The sequence below is a fragment of the Choloepus didactylus genome, chromosome 6, assembly GCF_015220235.1.
Source record: "Choloepus didactylus isolate mChoDid1 chromosome 6, mChoDid1.pri, whole genome shotgun sequence".
In the NCBI taxonomy this organism is placed as follows: domain Eukaryota; kingdom Metazoa; phylum Chordata; class Mammalia; order Pilosa; family Megalonychidae; genus Choloepus; species Choloepus didactylus.
In genome coordinates this window covers 116,798,320-116,822,958 of record NC_051312.1, presented here as the reverse complement: position 1 = coordinate 116,822,958, position 24,639 = coordinate 116,798,320, and the positions used below count along the sequence as shown (strand labels likewise).

At 35.4% G+C, this 24,639-nt stretch overlaps 1 long non-coding RNA gene and 1 other non-coding gene across 2 annotated transcripts; one reads left to right on the top strand and one right to left on the bottom strand.

Annotated features, from left to right (window-relative positions):
• Window positions 1-11,338: 11,338 nt before the first annotated feature.
• LOC119538325 lies at window positions 11,339-14,941 on the bottom strand. The gene is made up of 3 exons (XR_005217541.1): window positions 14,462-14,941; window positions 13,791-13,854; window positions 11,339-11,516 (listed from the first exon to the last, which is right to left on the bottom strand). It is a non-coding gene; the product is annotated as an uncharacterized LOC119538325 (long non-coding RNA).
• Window positions 14,942-23,348: 8,407 nt separating this feature from the next.
• LOC119538969 lies at window positions 23,349-23,454 on the top strand. The gene has a single exon (XR_005217746.1). It is a non-coding gene; the product is annotated as a U6 spliceosomal RNA (small nuclear RNA).
• The last annotated feature ends 1,185 nt before the right edge of the window (window positions 23,455-24,639 follow it).

Sequence of the window (24,639 nt, the reverse complement as noted above, 5' to 3'; positions counted from 1 at the left end):
ATTTTCTGGAGCACAGTCAAATGCCATATTGCTTCATTAAGAATAAACTTCTGAACCTGACTTATCTACCTGCCTACCCCACTACCTACTTACCTACCTTTTCCATGGCTAATTCTTAGCATGGTTCTTACCTTCCTCTAGAATTAGCTTAGTCTCCTTTTCCATTGCTAGTCACATTCCCAATCCTTCATAAAAGCTATTCCCTTTACCTACAACATCTTCCCTATCTGTTCTGTGCATCCACATCCCACAGAGTCCTCAGAATCCTCAGTTGATACATGAGGTTTTCTCAGATGTTTCCAGTTCTTGTTGACCTTATTCTTCATTGGATTCCCATAAAACTAAAAACCACAGAAATGTTGTCATCTCCTCCAGCGCAGGAGCTCTGTCTTAAGACACTTGGAATGCAGAGATAAATAACACATTGCCCAAAGCATAACTGGCACTCAAGAAATGTTTTGGGATTTTTTAATAAGTTAGTACAGAAGTTGGGGGTGAGAAAAAAATCCTTTCATCACTTCCTGAAGTCCAGAGCTAAATTTAAGATTACAGAAAAGCAATTTAAGTCCAGGGCCATTCACTGGCAGCTAATGTAACAAAGTTTATAAACATATCAAATGCAATAAGAAGGCTAATGCACTCTTAACATTCAAAGGTCAGGGTTATATTATACCCAAAAGTGGTGTCAACATAATATTAAGTTGAAAAATATGAGCTTCTAATATGGAATTGAAGGTAATTTCAGAAAGGAAATAATTCATATTATGGTAAAGTATCTCTGATTTTGGATATTGCAGGAAAAGTACAGTTAAAGCCCTCTCACTCTTACATGCCCCCCTCTACTAGTCACAAGACTCCCTATTCCTCAAAATAGAAAGCCCTGAGAACAGACTCCACCCTTCTCAAATATCTTCAGAACCCAATAGAAATAGAAGCTATCCTCTGTGAAGAGAAGTGGTACTTATGGGGAAAAGCTGGTAGGGGTAGGAAAACTCACATAGAGAAATTTAAAAATAAGAGATGCTGAATATGAAGAGAATGTCTGGAAGTGAAGACATGTCCATGTGGAACTTTGGAGTTGTGTCAGGTCAGGGACCACAACTCAAATGAATTCAAGTGGCAGAAAGAGAGGGAGTGCTGGAGTCTCTCTCAAACCAAAGAAGGCCTGCCCAACCTACAGGCATTTAAATTTAATGCCACAAGTTTGCAATCCATGACCCAGCGAGTGAAGCCTTGTGCTTTGTGTTAAAATACAAAGGAAACCTGCTTGATCCACACACATGCTCTAGACCTGATGCTTCTGTATGGCTTCAAGAAAATTGCCTAAACCCCTCAATAAATACTATTAGAGTCCACTTCATGTTTTGGCTGGACAGGTGAACAAGATAACCTCACTACCTTTGCCACTATGGTCAGCCATTGAGCACCTTGATTTTGTATTACTGACTGAGGAAGAAATTGCCACCTATAGATGGTATCCACAATGGAGAAACAAGTAGTATCTATACTCTGACTTTCCTTGCCAGAAGGTAATTAGAAGCATATTTGATACCATAAAATGTGGGTTCAAGGCTCTGTTATGCCACACACTAGCTGTTCGCCTTTATGTCAATTTCTTTCAGCCTCAGCTTCTAGTTATAATATAAACTTCAGGACTGGAAGGTCCTTTAGGTTCAACTTCAAAAGTCAATAATTTTCAAGAAATTTTAATTAGTAAAAAGTTCTTTATAACGAGCAAAAATCTTCACTGTAACTTTTCTAGTATTCTGTATGGCTTTTAAGGGCAGAATGTGTACTGAGCCACATGCCCTCTTAATATATTATATTCCAGTCAAACATCTTTTGCACAATGATGCCGTCTCTTTCCACACGAGGACAGTCATAACGACTTTGTCAAGGGACTTTACTGTCATCTAGACATATCTATGAAATGCTTTTGAATAAGTAATCTAAAAACTTTTTTTAAGAAAAGGAAAATAAGTTTGTAAAATATGATTTATTCTAAGTAGAGTTATTCCCTGGTAATAATCACTTACTTTTAAAGTGTTAGTAATAATAATAATAATAATAATATTCAGTCTTACTGAGACTTTGCTACATAGCTGACATGCTGTACATGCTGTAAGAGGATTTAAACTTCACATCATCTTTATAACCTATGTACTAAGAATATTCCAGTTTCAAGATGAGAAACTGAGGCATAGAGAGGTTATGTATCTTATTAAAAGTTATACAGCTGGTAAGTGGTACAGCCAGGATTCAACCAAGTCCATCTGGCTTTGCCTAATAATCCAGTCTAGAATTTTGCAGAAAATAGTCAAGTTTGGTAACTAGACCATAAGATCCAGGATTCATTTTCCCCTACAGAATTCCGGTACTTCTATTTTCTGTGATTCTTCAAGCACTTCCACATATGTGTATTTTTCCAGGACGTTAAATCACTGAAGTGTTCTTATATTGGGTCTTCACTTTCAAAGATTGTTCTGCTCTTTTTCATTTTAAGATTCTTGATGAAGACTGATGAATCAAAAGCGAGAGACAGCTGGTATTCCATCTACCTTTCATTAGGGAACACAGCTATGTGTCTACCCTCTTTATCCTTCCCTAATCCCCAACAATCTTTACAAGTCTTTTCATTGTCATTAATACATTCTAACAAGCCTCAGTTCCTTCTGGTCTTTATCATGTTTTTAAATTTAGCATCTACTTACCTGCCTATTACCATTCAACAAATAATTTTTGGGAATCTATTTTGTAACAGCTACTGTAATAGTCCTTGGGGAATTAAAGATGTAAATTACACAGTCCCTTCCCTCAAGGAGCTTACAGTTTAGTGGTAGGAAAAAGAGTCAGAAAGTAACAGTGAAACCACAGATAGCATATGTCCTAATTTACAAAATGAACAGAGGTCCTTTTATTCTCACCTTCATCTCTCACTTCCAAATCCATCCTAACTTTCTTCACTCCCTTCCTCAGAACTGTTATCCCTCCTCTCATCTAACTCTCATCCTTGCACTACTGGAAAGTGTGATGAGGCATTATCTTTCTGCATGTGAGGTTTTACGACATTTTTACATTCTTCTTTATAATTTCATGTACTTTAAACAGTTTTTACAATAGAGGCCCTTGAAAAATGTAGAGACCTTGTGCTAGACTAGCTAAGTTTCTCACCTTAGTGCCCAGTTTGATATTCAGAAGCAGTGCTCTGAGAGCTGCCACTCTTGGGGCTACATATTTCTGCCCAAAGCGAAACTCATGCTATTCAGGTTTTCCTTGGGCTGAAATAATGTCATGTTGAGAATGTTTTCCAATTCTCTTAGAACTTATTCTGCACCATGCTGGCATATTTCCATTAGGTCATTTTCTTTCACTTGTTCGTATTTGTCCTCATCTTTTGTGAGCATAGCTCACAGCTTTCTTACAGAATAGGTTATGCTCACAGTGTCACTGCCATTTAGGTCAGAAAAAAGCATATTTTCCCTTATTTTATATTTTTTCCTTATTATATCCCTTTGAAATTTCTAAATTCCAGAAACAGAAACTAAATGTTTACAGTGCCAATGATGTAGAACTAGCAAAAGAAATCAATGCAAACATGTAAGTTGGGCTTGGAGGCTGAGCAGTGTGGCATCAGAAGTACTACACTCATCTAGCCTTCCCAGGATAAGCTGATTGACTCTTTGATCTTTCTTTATGAGTCCCGGAATTTGGAGGTGTGAAACTGTTTCTGGGTCTGCTGTTTGACCCCTAGGTGACTGTGCCGGTTTGAGTGTATTGTGTCCCCCAAATGCCATTATCTTTGTAGTCTTGTGTGGGGCAGAAGTTTTGGTGCTGGTTAGATTTGCTTGGAGTGTGTCCCACCCAGTTGTGGGAGATAATTTTGATGAGATGTTCCCATGGAGGTGTGGCCCCACCCATTCGGGTTGGGCCTTGATTGGTGGAGCTATATAAATGAGCTGACTCAAAGAGAGAAAAGAGAGTGCAGCTGGGAGTGATGTTTTGAAGAGAAGCAAGCTTGCTAGAAAGGAACATCCTGGGAGAAAGCCGTTTTGAGGCCGGAGCTTTGGAGCAGATGCCAGCTGCCTTCCTAGCTAACAGAGGTTTTCCGGATGCCATTGGCCATCCTCCAGTGAAGGTGCCCGGTTGCTGATGTGTTGCCTTGGACGCTTTGTGGCCTTAAGACTGTAACTGTGTAGCGAAATAAACCCCCATTTTATAAAAGCCTATCCATCTCTGGTGTTTTGCATTCTCCAGCATTAGCAAACTAGAACAGTAACTTATATTATGTTGCCTAAACTCCCTGAGGAAGGAAATACACTCCTATCCTTCTCCCATTCTCAATTATTACTTTTTGATTGGAGAAAAGAACATAATATTACAGAAGTGTTAATTATCTCTTTTGGCTCACAGGTACTTTTGTTGTGAAAATATGACAATTTTCCTTACAATCTGCTTTATCTGACATCCTCATATTGCCAGTCTTTTCTGGAAAATTCAAAGATGTTTCAGCCTCATTAAAACTGATATTCTTCTTTTAAAATTCTATCATAAATTAGAATTTTTCCAGAAATACATAACCATGGAATGTTAGAGCTAGAAGGGATTTTTTCAGATCATCTTGTCCAACCTTTTGAGCTACTGGAGTCCAAGAAGTTACCCGACGGAATCAAAAGTTGAACTGACACTTTATAGAGCCCTTCTCCCACTCTACAGAGCACAGAGCACATACTCAAGGACCTGAGAATCTACCTCCAGATTTCATACTGGTTAGAAAAGTAGAGGGCATTAAATGAAAGGAAAGCTAGTTTGCCTATTATCATGTTTTATAAATAAATTTGTGATAGAGTCATATACACATACATTTACACACACACACAAAAACACACACCCTATACACACAAATTTTTTTCCACAGATTTCTTCAGCTCCAAAGACAGTGCAATGTCACATGTCCATTAATGAACCAGAAGGAGAAAATAAACAGAAAACTTGGGACAAGATTTAGGAAAAGCCAAACTTGGAGAATATAGGAAAGCAAAAGGTAATAAATTGAATAGGAGGTTATGGAGAAAGTAGACTGTAGGATTGAAGTAAAGACAATGGCTTTCAAAGCTCTTGCTCTTTTCTCAGAAAATGCTATTAGGTGTCACAAATTGTCAAAGAACAGCTTATTACAAATTCGGATCATGATTTTAGGAGAAGGCTCTTAGTGGGTGTTAGTGATTTTCATCAGGGCTTGGGGTCCTCAGTGGTTTAAGATAACAATGGAGTGAAGGTTTTCTTAAAGTTTTATTTGGAAACTACCAAAAATTTCTGCTATTAAAAGATCAAAACTTGATGACTAGGAATCTTTTGCCTCCTTTTCCTCTCAACCAGCTATACATATGTAGCATAAACACTCCCAATGCTATCATATAATCTGTATAGTCTCTATCATCTTAAAACTTTCACTAGTTTTACAGACTATATCACTACATTGGCCTGTCTTAAATATTTAAGTATGGCTTTTCAGTCCCTGGATGATATCTTCCCTGCTCTCATTACCGAAGTCTATGCTCCTTAATTTTTGCATGTATACAAAGGTGAAAATAATATTATATGCCTTTTAGGATTATTATAAGGATTAAACAAATTGGTATTTGTAAAGCACTTTGAACCGCTTCTTTCTGGCCCAGAATTCATGCTATACACATTCATTAAACAAACAAATAAATACATGTTACCTTGAGTCATTATTCCCTCCCTTGATTTTTTCCAATTAAATTGGCTCCCTTTAGTTCTCTGAGTACATTAAGCTAGTTCTCTCATCACCTCTGTCCAAGTTAATTTCTGTACTGAGAATTCTCATCTCCCACCTCTTATCCTTGTTACTTCCCACTCATTCTTAGGTCCACAGTTTACACAGGGAGGACTTCACTGCCACCTTACTCTCTAGATTAAGATAAGACCCCCTATTACATTTTTCCATAGCACTCTCTTCTTTTCCTTTATAGGACACAACACAACTGAGATTTTGTATGATTTTCTACCTAGTTCCCATGTACCTAGCCAGACTAGATGGTCCAGGATGCCAGCACTAGGAATGTATTTGTATTGTTCATGTTCTAACCCCAGCATCTAGCACAGTATCCAGCACATGGTAGTTCCCAATAAAAATTTGGTGAATGAATGAATGAACAAATGATACCCCCACCCTCCACCTATGTACACAATCGTGTTCCCTTTGAGTTTCTTATATATTATGGAGGAAAATGGCAATGCAGTTCCATCAGTTTGTGAAAGACAGATGTGCCAAAGCTGAGCTTTAGACACTCAGTTTGAGTGGCTTGATGTAATGTTACTATTTTGTTCAAAAATGCCTAAGAATGAATAGCAACACTCAGTGTTACTTTCCATAAAGTTCTGTCTCAAAAGATGTAGCAAAAGTAATGACATCCCAGCTTTTCATAATGAAAGAGTTCAAATGAGACCATTCTGTTTATAGGCTGCTCTCTTGTTTACAATGAGTTTTTAAACCCTCTCTAATGGGGTGGGCTTTTCCCAGGGTCTTCAACTGACAAAACCCCCTTTTCCAGATGTGGGACCACAGAAGAGCAAGCAGAAGGCGGCATGCCCCTGGCATCCAGCTGTGAAGCATGTGTAGGACTGAAGTTAGTCCTATGCACCAGTGGAAAGAGTTTACTTTCCTTTTAAACATTTTAGAATTTAAAAGAAATTGTTTCCAAGGGAACAGCACAGTTAAACACAACCAATGGAGGAGCAGAAAACATGTATCCTCTTAAAAAAAAGTATCTATTCATTTGTTCACTTGCTTCGAAAGCTCTGAAACATCTCAGCCTTGGATTGGGTGATTTATGAAAGGATCAGCTCGACTGTGAGCCAAGCACACTCCTTGTAGCAAGCCAGAGATACAACCACTTTCATAGCAGCAGGGTGTCATGACATTCTGAAGTAAATTACCTCTTCTTGGATACCAAGTAGTACCAGGAAAAAGTAATTTACCTTCTTCAGGTTATACACTCTAGAGGATAAAGCACTCACCTAGATGAGCAAACTGCTTTTTCCTTATCATTATGAAATGCCATCCTGACACTGTGTTCTCTTTGCCCTGGTCCATCCGAGGGTTGGCTCTTACCATTCATTTTTATGCTTTTCTCCCTTTACAGAGTATAGCTAGGAAAAGAACTCAGTGATAAAATGAAGAGTCCAGTTTCCAGTGAAAATCCAAGACCACAGTGAAAATCCAATACTGGCTCAGATACTCTTTAGAGTTGTGTCCCTAAAACACAGAACACATACAAGAGGCAAAAGCGAATTTCCAAAAGTGAAGAACAGCAAGGCACAAACATGTTCAGTAAGTTGATATGAAGCCACATAGGAGCAGCCAAAGAATAAACATTCTAAATGGTATTTCTTACAAATACTCGATACAACTACTTACAGATACTTTACGACTACTGTCTAAACCCTGCAACACTGACTCTAGAGTTTAATTTGGCATTTAATGGCTCTGTAGTCCCTCAGTGAGCGTAGAGGAGATGACCCCTTTCAGGTCATCTGTGTTCTTTTCAGTCATGAGGACATCATGTTATGTCATCAAAACCTAATTTCATAAATTATCCTTTGTGTCTTCCAAGAGTGAATATAACCACCCTCCTCCCAAATGACTCACACATTTCATCTGCAGAGACAGGTGTGCCATGGATTTGATTGCATCAAAACAAGCACTCTAAGGACAGAATGTTTACAGAATTAAAGCAAGAAAAAGTTCTAGACATTATATCAAGATGGGCAGGTATAAAAATACACAAGGGTGTCCTGACCCATCATGGTTTTCATGGAAGAATTAGCTTCAAAAAGGCAGTGATTGTTGTGGTTTGTTTTATTTTGTTTTCTGGGAACACTGATACATTAGTTGAAAGACTTCATATGTACAATTATTATTTTGGTAATTTGATTTTGCCCCAACCTTGAATTATTTTAAAACAATGCCTCTGTTTGTAGCCATGGAAAATTAATGTTTAAAAAGTAACAAATACAGCATTTAACATGTAAAATGCTTCTAAAATAATAACATCTTAAATGAGTAGTAATCCTTTGGAGGATCACCAAATCAAAGGAAAAATTGTGTGAACGTATTCAGTTGTAAGATGAAAACAGTAAATGACATAGAGCACCCTCCATGCAATCCAGAGGACTGCTCACTTCCCCTTGGATCACCCACGTAAAGAAAGAAACACAGATTTAGAAGGTACCTAGAAGTCATCTTGTTCAATTTCAGTTACAGTCATACTTGGCAGTCTGTCTAGTCTCCAATGACCCTTATCAACACAGTTATTTGGCTAATGAGTTTTAGACTCCTTAATATAGTATTTGTAATATCAGATTTGGAAGTGTGACAGAGAGAGAGAGAGAGAGAGAGAGAGAGAGAGAGAGAGAGAGAGAGAGAGAGAGAGAGAGAGAGAGAGAGAGGGAGAGAGAGAGAGAGAGAGAATATACAAAGGCAGAAATTAAAAACGGCCAGAACATAATCTTCAAAACCCTGGTGTATTACATGCTGTATTTATTTTTGGGAAGCCTGGATTCCCTCCTTATGTTGAAGCAAGAGCTAATTACTTCTGCAAGTCTTTCTTGAATTTCCTTCTGCGTTTATTTTTTCACTTCTATTTCAATTTTAAAACTACTATGCATTACATAAACAACTTATTCGTCCCCCCTTCCCCTAGTACAGCTGGAATTTTATATATTTGTTTATTTATTAAATCAAACATTTATAAGGTGAATATTATCTGCTGGTAATTGTATTAGACAGTGGGTTTACTATATTGGATAAAAACAGTTATTTTTATTCCAACATATAAAGAGTCTACAGACAAAAAGTTAAACTGTAAATATACAAATTAGTAAAGTGAAAAAAGGAGGTGCTCAACTATATTTTTCAGAGCCCAGCAGGCTCATGTGATAGAAGTTAATGAACTGATTCTAACATTCATGAAAATACAAAGCAAACATTATAGTCAAAATAACTTGAAAAAGAAAAAAAATTGGAGGATCAATAGTACATGTTCTCAAGACTTCTTATAAAACTTCAGTAATTAATACATTGTGGAATTGACATAAAGATAAACAGATCTATTGAAATGAACAGAAATACCCTCACACACATATTGATTACTGATCTTTAACAAAGATGCAAAAGCAATTCAGTGAAGAAAGAGTTTTTTCAATAAATGATGCTGGAAAAATTGGATATCCATACATAAAAAGAAGTGAACTTTGGTCCATTACTTTCACCAAATACAAAAATTAACTCTAAATAGATCATAGTCCTAAATATAAACCTATAAACTTCTAGCAGAAAACACAGAAAATCTTTGTGATTAGACAAAACTTGGGTTAGTCAAAGATTTATTAGATACGACATCAAAAGTATGATCAATAAAAGAAAAAAAATGATAAACTGAACTCTATCAAAATTAAAATCCTCTGTTTCATAAGAGATATTGTTAAGAGAATGAGAAATCACAGACTAGGAGAAATCATTTGCAAATCATATATCTAATAAAGGACATATGTCTAGAACATATAAAGAATTCTTAAAAAATAATAAGAAGAAAACAAACCACACAATAAGAAATGGGCAAATATTTGTACAGACACTGCCAAAGAACATACGGAGATGGCAAATAAGACCATGAAAGATACTCAACATCATTATTCATTAGAGTAATTCACATTCAAAACACAATGATATGTCACTACATACCTGTTAGAATGACTATAATTTAAAAGATTGACTGTACATACACCATATGACCAAGCCATTCCACTCCTATTTACCCAAGAGAAATGAAAGAACATTTCTATGCAAAGAATTGTACATGTCCATCATCGGGTGAATGGATAAACCAATTTTAGTGTGTCCATAAAAAGACACTATTCATAAATAAAAAGGAATGAAATGCTAATATGTCAATGAATTCCAAAGTAATTATACTGAGTAAAAGAAAGCAGAAAAGAAAGAATACATATTGCATAATTCCTTTTATATAAAACTCTACAAAATGCAAGTAATCTACAGTCAAGGAAAGCAGATTAGTGGGTGCCTTGGGATGGGGGCAGGAGGGAGAGATTACTAAGGTCCATGAAGAAACATTTTGGAGAGATGGCTATGTTCATTATCTTGATTGTAGTAGTTTTGAAGATGTGTATATCTATCAAAAGTTATCAATTTAAACGCTTTAAATAAATTTAGTGTATTGTTTATTATTCTTCATCGAAGCTGCAAAAAGGTTAAGAAATAGAAAGACGAATCTAATGTTAATATTAAAAATGGCTGAAGTTGGATAATAGACGTGGGTTTGAGTCCTGGCTCCCCTACTTAATAGCAAGTGAATTGGCATGGCCTATAACCTCTGTTTTCTTATTTGTAAAATGGTAATAATGCCATTCATCTCACAGAGTGGTTGCTGGATTAAATGAGATAGAATATGCAAAAAGCACTTTGTAAACTAAACACACCATACAAACATGATGTGTGTGTCACTATGTATCACTTACTTTATACATCTTATTTATATAGTTATATGTTATATTATCTATTACTCTAGTAATATTAAAGATCTTAACCCATTTTAAATTATAATCTTTCCCAAATATTATGACTGCTTAATAATTCATAGAAAATATTATCCTTTGAGTTTGGTATTTACAATCAATGAAATCAATGAATAAATTAATTCTTAATCCTTTTTTCAGTAATAAATATGGTAAAAGCTAATTATATATACATACATAAAAGTTAAACACATACATAACATTTTGCTTATTATTTTGGGGGTTCATGGATTCTTTGCAACCCATCCAATTTAGAGTCTATGAATCTCAGAGGTTAAAGGCCTCAGTATTAAAATACTGGTTTCAAAGTATTTTCAAAGTATTTCAAAGAAGTTTCCAATCAAACTTCTTGTCCAAAAAAGGAATCTCCTCTACATTTTAACTAGTGGCTTTTCAGCTTCTGCATGGACACCACAAGTGTCAGAAAACTTGGGTGATGTTGAATAGTCTGAATAGTTCTTTACCCTTAAGAAATGAAGGCTATTAGAAACAATACATTCATCAGCATGGAAGACAACCCAGCAGAGTAGGAGCCAAGAAGGCAGGATCTGGAATCTGACTTCTTGGGTTCAAACCATGACCTCTACCATATTAAATGCTCCTAACCCCTAAATTGACACAGGGCACTCTAAAGGCCACAGTGAAAGACCATTCAGATTATCTTACATTATGTTCAGAAAGCAGATAAAATAAAAAAAAGGAACAGAAAAATTAAGTTTATCAGCTACCACTGGTTGAGATTTAAAAAAAGAGAAAATTCTTTCTATTCTATACTTACTCACCTCCTCATTCTCCAGCAGTGATGTAGAACTGTTTTCTCCTCTTAGGATTTGGAGCCAGACCAGCCAGGTGCTGAGAAGAGTTCCACTTCTACCCCTTTAAGACTTTCCAAGGCATTCCTTAAAAACAATAAAACAAAAAAACTGTACTCTCTCAAAGAAAGACTGTTGTGAATAAAATATTCCCCCTATGCATTCTTTGATAAATACTGAAGGTTTGTTTTTAGTAAACAAACAATAAAAAGTACATCCTAGACCCTCTGTTCAGTGAACACGGGCTGCCATTACCAGGGCACAAACTGTGGATGATGCCATCTTGGGACCCCTCAGTGCTTTTGAGCGTCCAAGTCACAGAGACCTGTGTTTGAATACCTAGTTCTTGAAACCAGCTGTCTAATCTGGAGCAATTTAAAAATCCTCTTTTCAAATGTTGACTGCAGATAACAATACCCTTTTTATAGGGAGTAAATGAGATCACAAATGTAAAATAATTATCACAGAATGTATCACCAATGAAAGGTAGCCATTTTTATCATTACAACTACATGTTTATCAGCATAACAAGGCCTATCAAAGACAACTGAAGTTAATGTTTTTCCCAAATGGCTGTTTTCAATTTAATAACCCAAAGCAAGTAACATTGAACATTTTAGGCAATGAACTTTCAAGTGACTTTAGGTATAACTTGTCAACAAAGACGTTGTAAGAAAATAATGCTGAATATTTGATTCCCATTCTAGATTAAGAATCTTTTAACAATTTTATAAAACTATAGTGAACATTTCCTCAAAAGATATTAGAGGGTGCCAGATTAACTGGTTTGTAGGTGGATCTTAGATTCGCTTCTCCAACCTCCTAATTATTTGAAGAGTGTCTACAATTGCATGATGAGTACAAATAACACAGCAAGTACCATTTGAAAGTACTTATCCTGTAAGAATCAGGATCTTTCCAAACTGTGAACCAAATGAAATAGAGAAATAAATATGTTGCCAAGACTGATGTAAAACTGGCAAAACTGCCAACTCAAGTCTTTGTATTCATCAAAAAAACTCATCTCATTGACTGATTTTACAATAAACTAAATATAAATTGAATTATGTTTATAAATCTAAACTTAGAAAAATATAATTGGCATTTATCTGTGGGAAAAGATGTTTTATTTCTGTAACAATTTAGAATCACTGCTCTAGGTTATAGAAATGGGCATTATCTACTCAATGTTTCATCCCTTAGGGATTTCAGCTGATATGATAAATGAAATGCATACATATAAATCTTAAACCATATAATCATATTTACAAAGTATCATTCTTCGGGATGATTTGTCAAAACTGAGAAAGTATACAAGAAAAAATTTAAGCTGAGAAAAGAAATTAAATAACTGAGTATAGATGAACGATGGATTAGAAACTTTAGTGGGGACATAGACAGGTTTCATTAAAGGGAAGAATTAACTTGATCCAAACAAGGAGAGCAGCAGTTAATTTACCTGGGTAAGTGGCAGTAAAGTAAAAGGCTCATCAAGATATTGGGAGGTGGGGGAAGGTTTGGGGGAGCGTTCTTAATCCAAAGTAGTTGTCAAGTCAGCAGCCTAATGTCTAGCAGATTAGACACTCAGTTTCTATTTACACTATTATGTTATAGCGGTGATTGTATCTACTGTGTGTCAATAAATGGGGAGACACCGTGCCCACTGTGGGGGAAAAAAAACAAACACTGATTATGGGTACTCACTGAATATAAGGGAGGAAAGAGAGAGAAGCAGGGGAGAAAGGAGAAAAGAAGAGAAGGAGGAAATTTTCATCTATTGAATGCCTTTTTCCAGGGTTTCAGGCTTATTTATATGGGTTTTCATAAAACCTTTCCAAAAGCAGCTGATACGATCACGTTGTTCTGATGAAAAAATTAAAGTTCTGAAACGTTAAATGTGTACATTCATTCCACATATATTACCTGCCAAGCATGTAGCAGAATTGTATTCATCTCTGGGGACAGAAAGATCATGATACATTCTTTCAAGGAGCTTGCTGTACAGATACGTGACAATCATAAATAAATGACTTACCCAAAGTCATATACTTAGTGAGTAAAAAAGGGGTTGGAATGCAGGTTTTTCTAACAGCAGCACTAGTGCTTTTTGCACCATACCACATCACCTGCTTCTCCCTGCTATGTTACTTCATAATGTTCAGATTGTGAGCAAAGGGTGTGGGCTGTGGGCAGGTCCAATAGCGTATTTCTCTGTATTTTCTGAAACTGGTTTTGCAAGCCTTGCCTGGGTACCCACCAAACTACCAAATAAAACAGCATGCATTGCTTAGTTATCTGCCTTAACAAATAATTACACAGCCAAAAATTATAACTAGAACATATTTTGAGATATTGACTTACATGTTATTTTGGTCTCTCTGAATCTTCTCTTTTCCTTTTCCCATATTTCAACAGGTAGTTATTTCTGAAAAGTATGTGTTAGGGTGAAAACAGAAAGACATGTAAGCTTTTGTGTCTTTTGTTTCTCTAAAGAACAAAGCGGGGTGAACATATACTCCAATATTTTGGAAGAGGGATGTTGTTTCCCAATCCAACCCCTTCCCTTGATTAGAATGAGTCTCTCCTAGGCTAGAAGAATAAGGGAAAGAAAATGGAACATCCTGTGGAGCCACCCGCTACCTGACTTTTTAGCAGCATTGTTCAGAGAAGATAGGACCCCAAAAAAGAAATAGTGTGGGGTACATTTGGACACACAGAAAACGGGCAGCATTTAAAATATTTCTATTCCCCAGATGCAGCACTGAAGCAATGGAGACTAAATAGGCCTTGCGGGTAAGGACAATGAAACAGGGACCAGACAGTTCCACCCACATTCCCCACTTAGGTGATGTAGCTCGGCCTAAATCCAGCAAATTGAAGTACAACCTTGGGAAGGAACAAAGGGCACAGCCTAAGAAATGCACAAGCCAAGCAGGAAATGGAACTCAGAAACAAAGGAGCTGAGTTATTTAGCTTACTGTGCTAAAAATTAGCATAATAAATTAAATGTAGTGGGGCACTAAATCTCTCACCTCCACACTGAGTAGTTGCTATAGTCTCTTTTCTTCTTCTTGTGTTGCTGCTCTTCTTTGTGCTTTCCCAGGTAGGTCTTCCCTAGAAAGCTGACTCCTTATATTCTGTAGCTTACATATATTTGCAGAAAAGACTGAGTCTTTGTGGTTGTACTAAGGAGGATTCTTTCCCTCAACTACAGCTGCAAAATGTCTCATGGTAATTATTACCCAAGAATTGTATGACTGTGTGGGGCGTGCTATTGCTCACGTCAATCTCTCTGCATTGAGTGATCTGTGCTCAGTTGATTTTCCTTATTCTGCCTGTATTGGTTTCCTGGCTGCTAAAACAAATACTATACCATGGATTGGCTTAATTAACGGGAGTGTCTTGGCTCACATGTTCAGAGGCTAGAAGGCTTGCTTGCGGTTCCTTGGCTTTTTCATCACATGGCAGTGCACATGGCACTGTCTTCACCTTTCTCTTCTGGGTTCTGTTGACTTCTAGTTTCTTGCTTTTGCCATGGCTTCCTCTTTGTGTCCAGTTTCCTGTGCTTACAAGAACTCAGCCATATTGGATTAAACCCCACTCTCATTCAGTTTGGGTACACTTTAGCAACACCTTCAAAGGTACTATTTAGAAATGGGTTTACATCTACTGGACCAGGGGTTAGGACGTGAGCATACCTTTTATGGAGGACATTATTTAATTCCTAACCTGCCTCACTGGATAACGGAACGAGCATTTCATTGTCTACACATTTTGAAACAGAGTGAGGCCTTTTACATTGGGCCCAAGTGAAAAGAGATCACATGTTGCATAAAAAACGTGAACGCACTAAATTTCGTTTGACTTTGACAAATATCTTCCTAGCAGCAGCACCTAAACTAGAAGACTTTATAATTTAACCACGTAATACCCAATATGTGGACTCCTGAAGCATTGCACAGATCACTGTTTCCCATTTATTGGGTTCTCATGGCTGATGAACCAAGAAGAAAATATGCTTTAGGAAATCAGTATTTATTAGAACGAAGAGCTAAAATATAAATATACTTACAGGAAAATTGCTCTGCTTCAAAGCTTTTCTCAAGAGGAACAAGTTCATAATCCATCTGACTAGCTACAATTTCCACATCCATCCAGCCTATTGTTCTCCTGTGGCAGCTCCAATTTTCCACATCTGCTTCTTGCAAAGTCATTTGGGGATGTCCCACTGCTACTACTGCCTGCCAGGAGAACACCAATATCCACACCCAGGGTGCTGCCTCCAAATGCATCCATAACTTCCTGTCTCATGCCACAGGTATATTGCTGGGATCTGGCAGGTAGACTGGCTGTCTGCTTTGGGGTAAAGGAGTCTTCTTCACCGGTCTCCAAAGAGCTCTGCTTGTTCCTAAAGCCTTATGAAGTTGCTTGGCTTAGTTGCATCAGATTTTGTCACCCCTATCACAGATGCTCAAACCCAGGCCCTGGGGCTTCAGGGGCAATAGCAGCAATGTCACCTATTCTTTCTTTCAGTCTTCTTCCTCTAGCCTGTTCTTCCCAGATCAAGCTTTCACTCCTTCCTCATCTTCAAAAAAGTAGCATATCTAATACAGAGTAGGGCAGGAGTAGAGGTAGAGGTAGGAAAGTGCCCCATTACTTTTATAGGTTTGCTTCAAATACTAAATACAAGAGCTACACATTTTATAGGAAGCTCCTTGTTTCTTTTCGTATCTACATGTATCAGTGGATATCACAGGTATAAGACTGAAGATTACTGGTCCTATCTCTGGGTTGATTTCTATTTTTTTTTTATTCTTTAGATTTTTTCCATATTTTATAGTAAGCAGGTATTAACTTTTATGATCAGAAAAATGTCATACATAAGAAACTAAACCTTCTCAGTCAACTATTTCTTGGAACTCTGTCTCTGTAATGTGGGCAAGGGCGATGATATCTGCTCTTCCTAATAAATGCCCCATGGAAGTTTGGAATATGAGTACTCCTGGTAAATGGACTCATTGATTGAGGTCATGAGACATTTTCTCAAGAGAACTGTTCCTGTCCTGGGCTGTGGTGTGTCAAGATGTTCTGTATTAGCTACTGTCATTTTCCAAAGTTCTAGAGTGCTACTTCCCCTATTTGAAATAAACTTTAGCAGTCATTTCCAGTATTTCTTCTGCTTGTTCTTCTCATGTTCCCTAATTCCAACTTCAACTCACCATTTAGGTATTTTTTGAAACTACTTGTTGTCTCTCCTCTGTATATCCTCTACTGCTGGGTATGGACTGGTATTCTCAGAAGGATGCTAAGTCAATGTGTCTTAAGATTTCCCATGCTGTATGCTAAAAATTATAAATGTGCAAAATGATTTCTCATTTGTCTCTCAAGTTCATTTGACTTGATATTTTGTATTTGGCTGAAGGAAGTGGTTTGAGCTATACCAATGTTGACTACTACATCTAATAGTCCAATATCATAAAAATTTCTTTATTAAAAGAAATTTGTTAAATATATAGTTAAATGTAGTTTAAAATATATCCCATCAGAATTTTCTAGTAAATAAATTCACAAATCAGAAGACATCTCTGTCTGCTCATATGTTGCAATCTGAAGTTTGGAAGATGTGGCCACCATAGTCTCTCCTGGTGAGCCCCACTAGGCCATTCTCCCACTATTCCCTCACATACATCCCAGGATCCAGGCATTGGCAGGTCTCTGAAGCATCATCTTCCTCTCTTTTGTACCTTTGCACGTGCTCTTCCCTTTCCTTGGAGCACCCTCCTCTTATTTCCTCTTTTGCCTCCTGAAAAAATTTCAAGTCTGAGTTCTTTCCATTATTCTCTCCAACACTTCATATAGGCCTCCATCACAGAACTCACTACATTGTTCTAATTTTCATATATAACCAAACACTTGAAAGTTGTTTTATGTAAATTAATCTCTCAGAAAAGAAAGTGCCACTTTCATTGCTGGGAAACTCTAAATTATTTATTTTAAATGACAAAGTATTCTTTGGGGAGGACATACTAGTCTGAACACCTCAACTGATGCAAATTTGTGGTGTTTATATATTTCATCTGATGGAGGGGAGGTAAAAAATGTAATGTGGAATTAGTAATTATTCCTGTAGTAGTCTTGCAATTGCAAATTTTAGAAGTCGTAAACAAGCCTTAAAAATACCTCTTAATAGCAGCAGAATAGTTGGTCTCATGAAGATCACAAATATGTATCTACAGAATGAATGGGGGGAAATGGTCCTTTTACTATAAAGAAGGTGAAAATTTCTACTTCATGCATGAATTCCCCTGAAAATGATGTATCTCAATCAGTTTATAGGTAAGTAATTACATACTCTGAATAACTGTGTTAGGTGATTGAAAAGTTATTTGTTTTATTTCAAATATAATAGATTACCATATAATTTATTTTTCAAACAAGGACAGTTTTTAAAATATAAAAGAAACAATATATGAGTAAACCAGAAAATAGGCATACGCCATCAGTGTCTCAAGCAAACCAAGATACATGGTCACCCATGTATTTATTTATATACTTTATTTCTTGAGGACTAAGACCATGTATTATGCATTTTTGTATCTTCTGCCTAGTAAGGTCTCTTAAAGGTGGCATTGAAATGCTTAAACCAATAAAGAAAGAAAAGAGTTAATTAATTAAACTATGTAAAAAAATTTTCATACACACACCAATTTTAACAAATGGCCAAAATACCACTAAAATATGTTTTTATGTAATTTTTTGTCCCTTAAAGAATATTTATAAAATTGAGTGAATAGTTATTGAGAAATAGTTGATTAAAAATAAAATCAACTGAGAAAAGCAAGAAACCCATGCACACGAGACTACCTACAAATAGCACTTTAATGATTACATGAAACATGTTAAAGTTGTCTTGTTTAATATATGGTAAGTTTACTAGGAATAATGAGTCATTCATCTTTAGTGGCTTAATTTAGAAAAGGTGGGCAAAGCAAGCAAGCAAACAAAACAAAAACAAAACAAACAAAAAAACCATGTTACTTTTTATCCTTGAGACTACAGATTTAGATAAAAGATGCCAAGGCTTCAAATGGTAAGAAAGATAGTGCAGACTGGGAAAACATAAGGGTAAGAAATGTTTAAAGTTCAGAATAGCAGGAATAGGAAAGTATTGAGAAGACAATTAAACCTTAGAAAATATGGAATAGACAGGGCCTGAAGCTATGAAAAGGGCAGAGGGCAGCTAACAGGTAGAAGAAAGATAAGCCAATATTTAGAAAAGTCAAGATTAAATTAATGAAATGGTACTTAGTTGGCAATCAGGAGTCTTTGTTTTTTTTAGCTTTGCTCTAAATTATATATGCCTTTCTTCAGAAGTAGAACATAGAAAGTAGTACCAAATTCACAAATATATGTACAATAGAGAACATATTAAGTGTATTAAACAACAATTCTCTTTAATTATTAAAGAGAATTAACTCCTTTAACTTTTATTCTTAAGGAAAGTAAAACCTCTGGGTCTCTGGTAAATTACTTTGCCATCATTACTAATCTGGTAGCTAATACAGAACCTGAGAACAGTTTAAATTTCTCTGTAGGATTTTCTGAGCAACCTTAACTCCTTATCAGTAATACAAATATCAGGGCACTATTCTTAATTTCTATCAATACAAGAACAGACGCTTAACTTGATTTACTGACAATCAATAGAAAAACATTTGACTCCCGAATAAATTGGCAAGAATCCTCAGAGGCTTAAATTAAACTGTAAGTTCAGTTCAATTAAAAAAATTCCCTCAAGTCAGCATAATAGGTCTTCTTAAGATTTGTAGATATAATTTTTAATATAATTGAAAAAATTCTGCATTTTTTCTTAGTCATTGAAATTTTTTAAGGAGAACCACTCTCTTTGCTCAGGGATTCCTCCAGATCTTTACGTTGTGGACTCCCAGGAAGTCATAATGCTTATTACAGAACAGCGTAAAATCTTGACACATTAAAAATAACACACAATTTTATAATATTAGACAATATTTCAAACTAGAGAAAAAAGGAAAATACTTTTTAAAATAAAATGTAGAAAATTCTATATGTGCTTTTTTTTTTTCTTCAAATTAGGGTGAGATGGGATAGCAAGTATTCAATTGTACAAGGGAGAAATAGTCCAGTTCCTAAAACACAAATTTGGTCTTATGTTCTCCCATTAACAAGTAATTTTGTTAATTAGAATTGTCAAGAGGTATCTGAGAAGACACAGAGCCCCTAGATCTGAGTACTACAGATACCAGATAAGTAAGTCAAAGTATTTACAGTTTGGATTAGCAGTCGGAATACAGTAATGATTGGTAGGTGGCAAATAAGCAACAGGGAGGGGATGATGGATGGACTACCAGTAAGGCAAAGGCAGGGTTCTAGAAGGAAGACCCAATTAGCAACAAAGAAGAGTGCAAAGAAAAAATTTAAAGATAACACTGGAACACCTGGCCTAAGAGCAAAGTCAAAGGATGGGATTGATAAATTTATGAGATTACGAATTGAAACTTTAGGATTATTTTGTTCAATCCTTTCTTTTTTAGATTAAAACTGAGGCACAAATAACTTGCCTAAGGTCACAGAGATAGTGTATGGAATATTTAACCCTCAAATCCAGGTTTCCTCATTTCTAAATCAATGTTATTTTTAAGAAATTACCATGAGATAAAATGTTTGGTTAGATAAATATGATCTAAGGCCCAAAGAAAAAAAATATTTCATCAATCAAAAGGTTGGGCAAATATTTTCAACAATATATTGTTCCTTTCCTTTCTTTCTGAACTTCCTTTTGCTTTCCAAGAGACACATTCTCAAACTCACATATTTCATACACAAACAAAAATCAGGTTTATAATACAGAAATAAGAATATTCAGCTATTTTAGAAAAAAGTAAAAAAATGGTGAATGTAAAAAGATTTTGATACAAACAGTTATCCCAATGCTGAAGAATTATTCTTAAAGTTTGAAATATAAAAAATCAGTCAAACACTGGCTTCCATTTGTAGTAATGGCAAAGTAGCATGTAGGAGACCAACCCTCACATATATAATAATTAAAAACAGTGAATGAAATATAAAAGACTTTTTAAAGGTATTAGAGGACAACAAAAAACAGGGAAAAATTGTAGGGGAGCTAAATCTTTAAAGAGAGGAACTATGCTGGGTTAGAATTGTATCTATGTAGCTTTTCACCGGAAACTACTCCCCAGTTTGCTTGGACTGGGGAAGCTGGAAGTCAAGCTGAAAGATGTAGTTTTAGAGGCTTGAGGAATAATAGGATGCAATTTCCATGCTTCCAGATATTGGAAAATGGGGGAGTCACAGAGAGGCAGAGCCTTGAAATATGAGCAAAAATTCTGCCCCAAACTTTGGCTGATCTCTATCTTGGCATTCACAAGGCCCAGGAGTAAAGCAACAAGAAGTCTGAAAGGACTGAGCAGTGATTTCAGCAGCACCAAAGGAGAGAGAGTTTGGAGTTTGAGTCTAGGTAAGTAAGTTGCTTGCTAGAACAGAATCAACAATCTTCAGATGAAGAAAAAAAAAAGTCAAATTTCTACAATGTATCATTCACAATGTCCAGAAGTCAAGGAAAAATTACTAGGCATGCAAGGAAGAAGGAAACTGAGACAGAAAGTCAAGAAAATAGTAGTAAGTAAAAAATGAAATCAAGGTGACCCAGATGTTGGAATTAGCACAGAAAAGACTTTAAAACAGCTGTTCTAAATATGTTCAAGGAATAAAGGAAAATATGGTCATAAGGAATAAACAAATTGGGTATATTAACAGAGAAATGGGAAATAAATAAACCATATGGAAATTACAGAACTGAAAACTACAAAGTCTAAAATAAAAAGTTAGATAGATTTGATAGAAATACTGAAGATGTAATAAGCAAGGCAAAGAATTTGAAAAACATACTAATATAAATTATCCAACCCAATGAAAAATAGAAAAAAAGATTGAATAAATGAACAGAACTTCAATGACTTGAGGAATACTATGAAGCACTCTAACATATACATAATTATATTTCCAAAATAGGAAGAGAATATAGTCAGGACAGAAAAATTCTTAAAGAAATAATGATTGAATTTTCCCAAAATTTTGCTGAATAAACAAACTTACAGATACTAAGGGTCAACAAACAACACATAATGAAATTACAAACAGGGTGAAAAATCAAACTCCTGAAAGCCAAACATATAGAGAAAATCTTGAGACCAGCCAGGAGGAAATAATAGTTCACAGTAAACATTCAGGAGTAATGATATGAATTATAGCTAACTTCTCATCAGAAATTATGGCAGCCAGAAGACAATGGAATAACATCTTAAAGTGCCAGGGGAGGCGGATGGTGGGACTGGAAACTATCAGCACAGAATTAGATTCAGTGAAAATATCCTCTAAATTGCTAAGGCGAAAACAGGCATTTGCAGATAAATGAGAAGTATATTTGTAGGAGCAGATTTGTGCCACAAGAAATGCTAAAGGAAATTCTTCAGGTTGAAGGGAAAAGACACCAGATGGAAATTCAAATCTATAGGAAGGAATAAAAAGCTTGGAATTGACAAATACGTTGGTATAAATAATGTCATTTTTTTCTTCTATTTTAAAAGATGGTTCATAAAGAAAAAATTACAGCACTGTATTGTATAGTTTATAACATACATACAAGTATTATATATGACAAAAATACAAAAAAGAATGGGGGAAAGGGGTAAATGGAAAAATACTGCTGCAAGTTTCTTACATTTTTCAAGAAATAGTACTATATTAAATATAAGTAGAATGGGTAATTTAAAGATGATATAGTAATCCCTAGAACAATCACTAAAAAAAAAAAAGTATAAAGAGATATAACTCAAAAAAGTCAGTATAAAAATCAAAATTGAATACCAAAAAAAAAAAAAAAAAAAAAAAAAAATGAAAGATAAATTGGCCAAAAAGAATTAAAGAAAGAAGAAACAGGAAAAACAAAACATTTTGGAAAACATAAAACAAATATCAAAATGGTAGACCTAAACTCAACCATATCAGGCAGAGGCTGTCAGAATGGATGAAAAACCAACAGTGAGCTATATGTTGTTTAAAAGAGACAAACTGGAAATACCAGATAGTTTAAAAGTTAGAGGCAGAAAAAAGATACCTCATGCAGCCAGTAAGCATAAGAAAACTGAAGTGGCAATATTAATATCGGCAATTTCTCAAAACAAAAATAATACAAGACATAAAGATGTCAATTCATCAGGAAGATTTGTAACAATCATAAGTACTTCTGTGTCAAATAATTGAGTGTCAAAATGCATGAAGCAGAGACTGAAAGATTTAAAATAAAAAAAGACAAATCTATAATCATAGCTGGAGATTTTAACACCAGACAACACATCAGTGAGAATTTAGAAGATCTGAACATTTCAAACTACTCTGACCTAATGGACTTTAATAGAAAACTGCAGTGAACTGTAGAATACACACTCTTTTCAAATGTAGATAGGATATTCATCTTGATAGACCTTATAATGGGCCTTAATACAAGTCCTTAGGATAGTTAAATGATAGAAATTTTACAGACTTTCTACTATGACCAAACCACAAGAAATAACAAGCAAAAGGAAATGTAGAAAAATCCCCACAAATATTTGGAATGTAAGCCAGGAAGATATATTATTAATTTAAAATGAAAATAATAAATCCATTAACTGGATCACAGACCATACTTTGAGTATCACTGGTCTAGAGGGCACAGATTTCTGTTGGTTTGTTTGTTTTCTTTCTTTCTTAACTAATGTATCCTAAGTGGCTAGAATGGTGCCCAACACATTGTAATTATTCAATAAATATTTATATAACTGCTTGAGTGGGAACAATTTATGAATAAAAGAAGATGGAGTGCTCACTTATGCAGCACATATACTAAAATTGGAACGATACAGACAAGATTAGCATGGCCCCTGCGCAAGATGACACACAAATTTGTGAAGTGTTCCATATTTTTAAAAATTATATGAAAAACAGGGTGGGGGTTGATTTGGGTGTTCTTTTTTACTTTTACTTTTTATTCTTATTTTTACTTTTTCTTGTATAAGGAAAATGTTCAAAAAATAAATTGGGGTGATGAATGCACAGCTGTATGTTAGTATTATGAACAGTTGACTGTACACCACAGATGACTGTATGATATGTGACTATATCTTAATAAAACTGAAATTTTAAAAAAAATACAAACTTACTAGTTGGACATTAGAAAAGCTATCAATTTTTTTCACCGTATCAGATTTGGCAAATTTGCATCAAGGTAATGTTGCAAAAATCACATGATTCCAACCATCAACTCATTTGTCTCCCTTCTTATCTTCTTTTCACATACTGGAGGACTGAGTAACATGCACTGACTTGTATTCTGAGGGAGGAGCTGATCTTAGAGTCACTTGACTAAATGACCATGAAGGAAAATAAGGCGCTTTCTTTTCTTTAGACTTATACCAATGCTTAAAAAATAAAAAAGAATGACCAAAAAAAAAAAAAAATGAATGGATAAAACAAAATGTGATATATTCATACAATGGAATGTTTTTCAGCCATAAAAAGAAATGAAGTGCTGGTACATGGTACAACATGGATGAACCCTGAAGATATCCTGTCAAGTGAAATAAGCCAGACACAAAAAGGACAACTATGATTTCTCTTAAATGAACTACTTAGAATAAGCAAATTCATAGAGACAGAAAGTAGAACAGTGGTTACCAAGGGTGGGGGAAGTGAAAATTGGAAGTTATTGTTAAATGAGTATAAGTTTTGGTTTGGGATAATGAAAATAGTCTGGAAATAGACAGTGGTGGAAGTTACACAGCATTGTCGATGTATTTAATGTCAAAGAATTGTCCACTTAAAATGATTTTTATGTTGCAAAAATATTACAATTAAAAATAAATCATTATCAAAAGAAAAAGGAGACAGCAAAGCAAAATTTTCTTTTGCCCCAAAGCAACCCTATCAACATCTAAACGATACTGGAAAGGTTAAAAATAATTCTAACCACAGACCAGAGCATGAGGCCAAGATTACAGGCATGGAGGCCTCTGCTCAGCTCAATGGCTCTATCCCCTCTCCTACTCCAAAAGATTTACTCACTGTAAACACAGCCATGTCATGACTTTTGTGGGCCATTGGCACTTTCGCC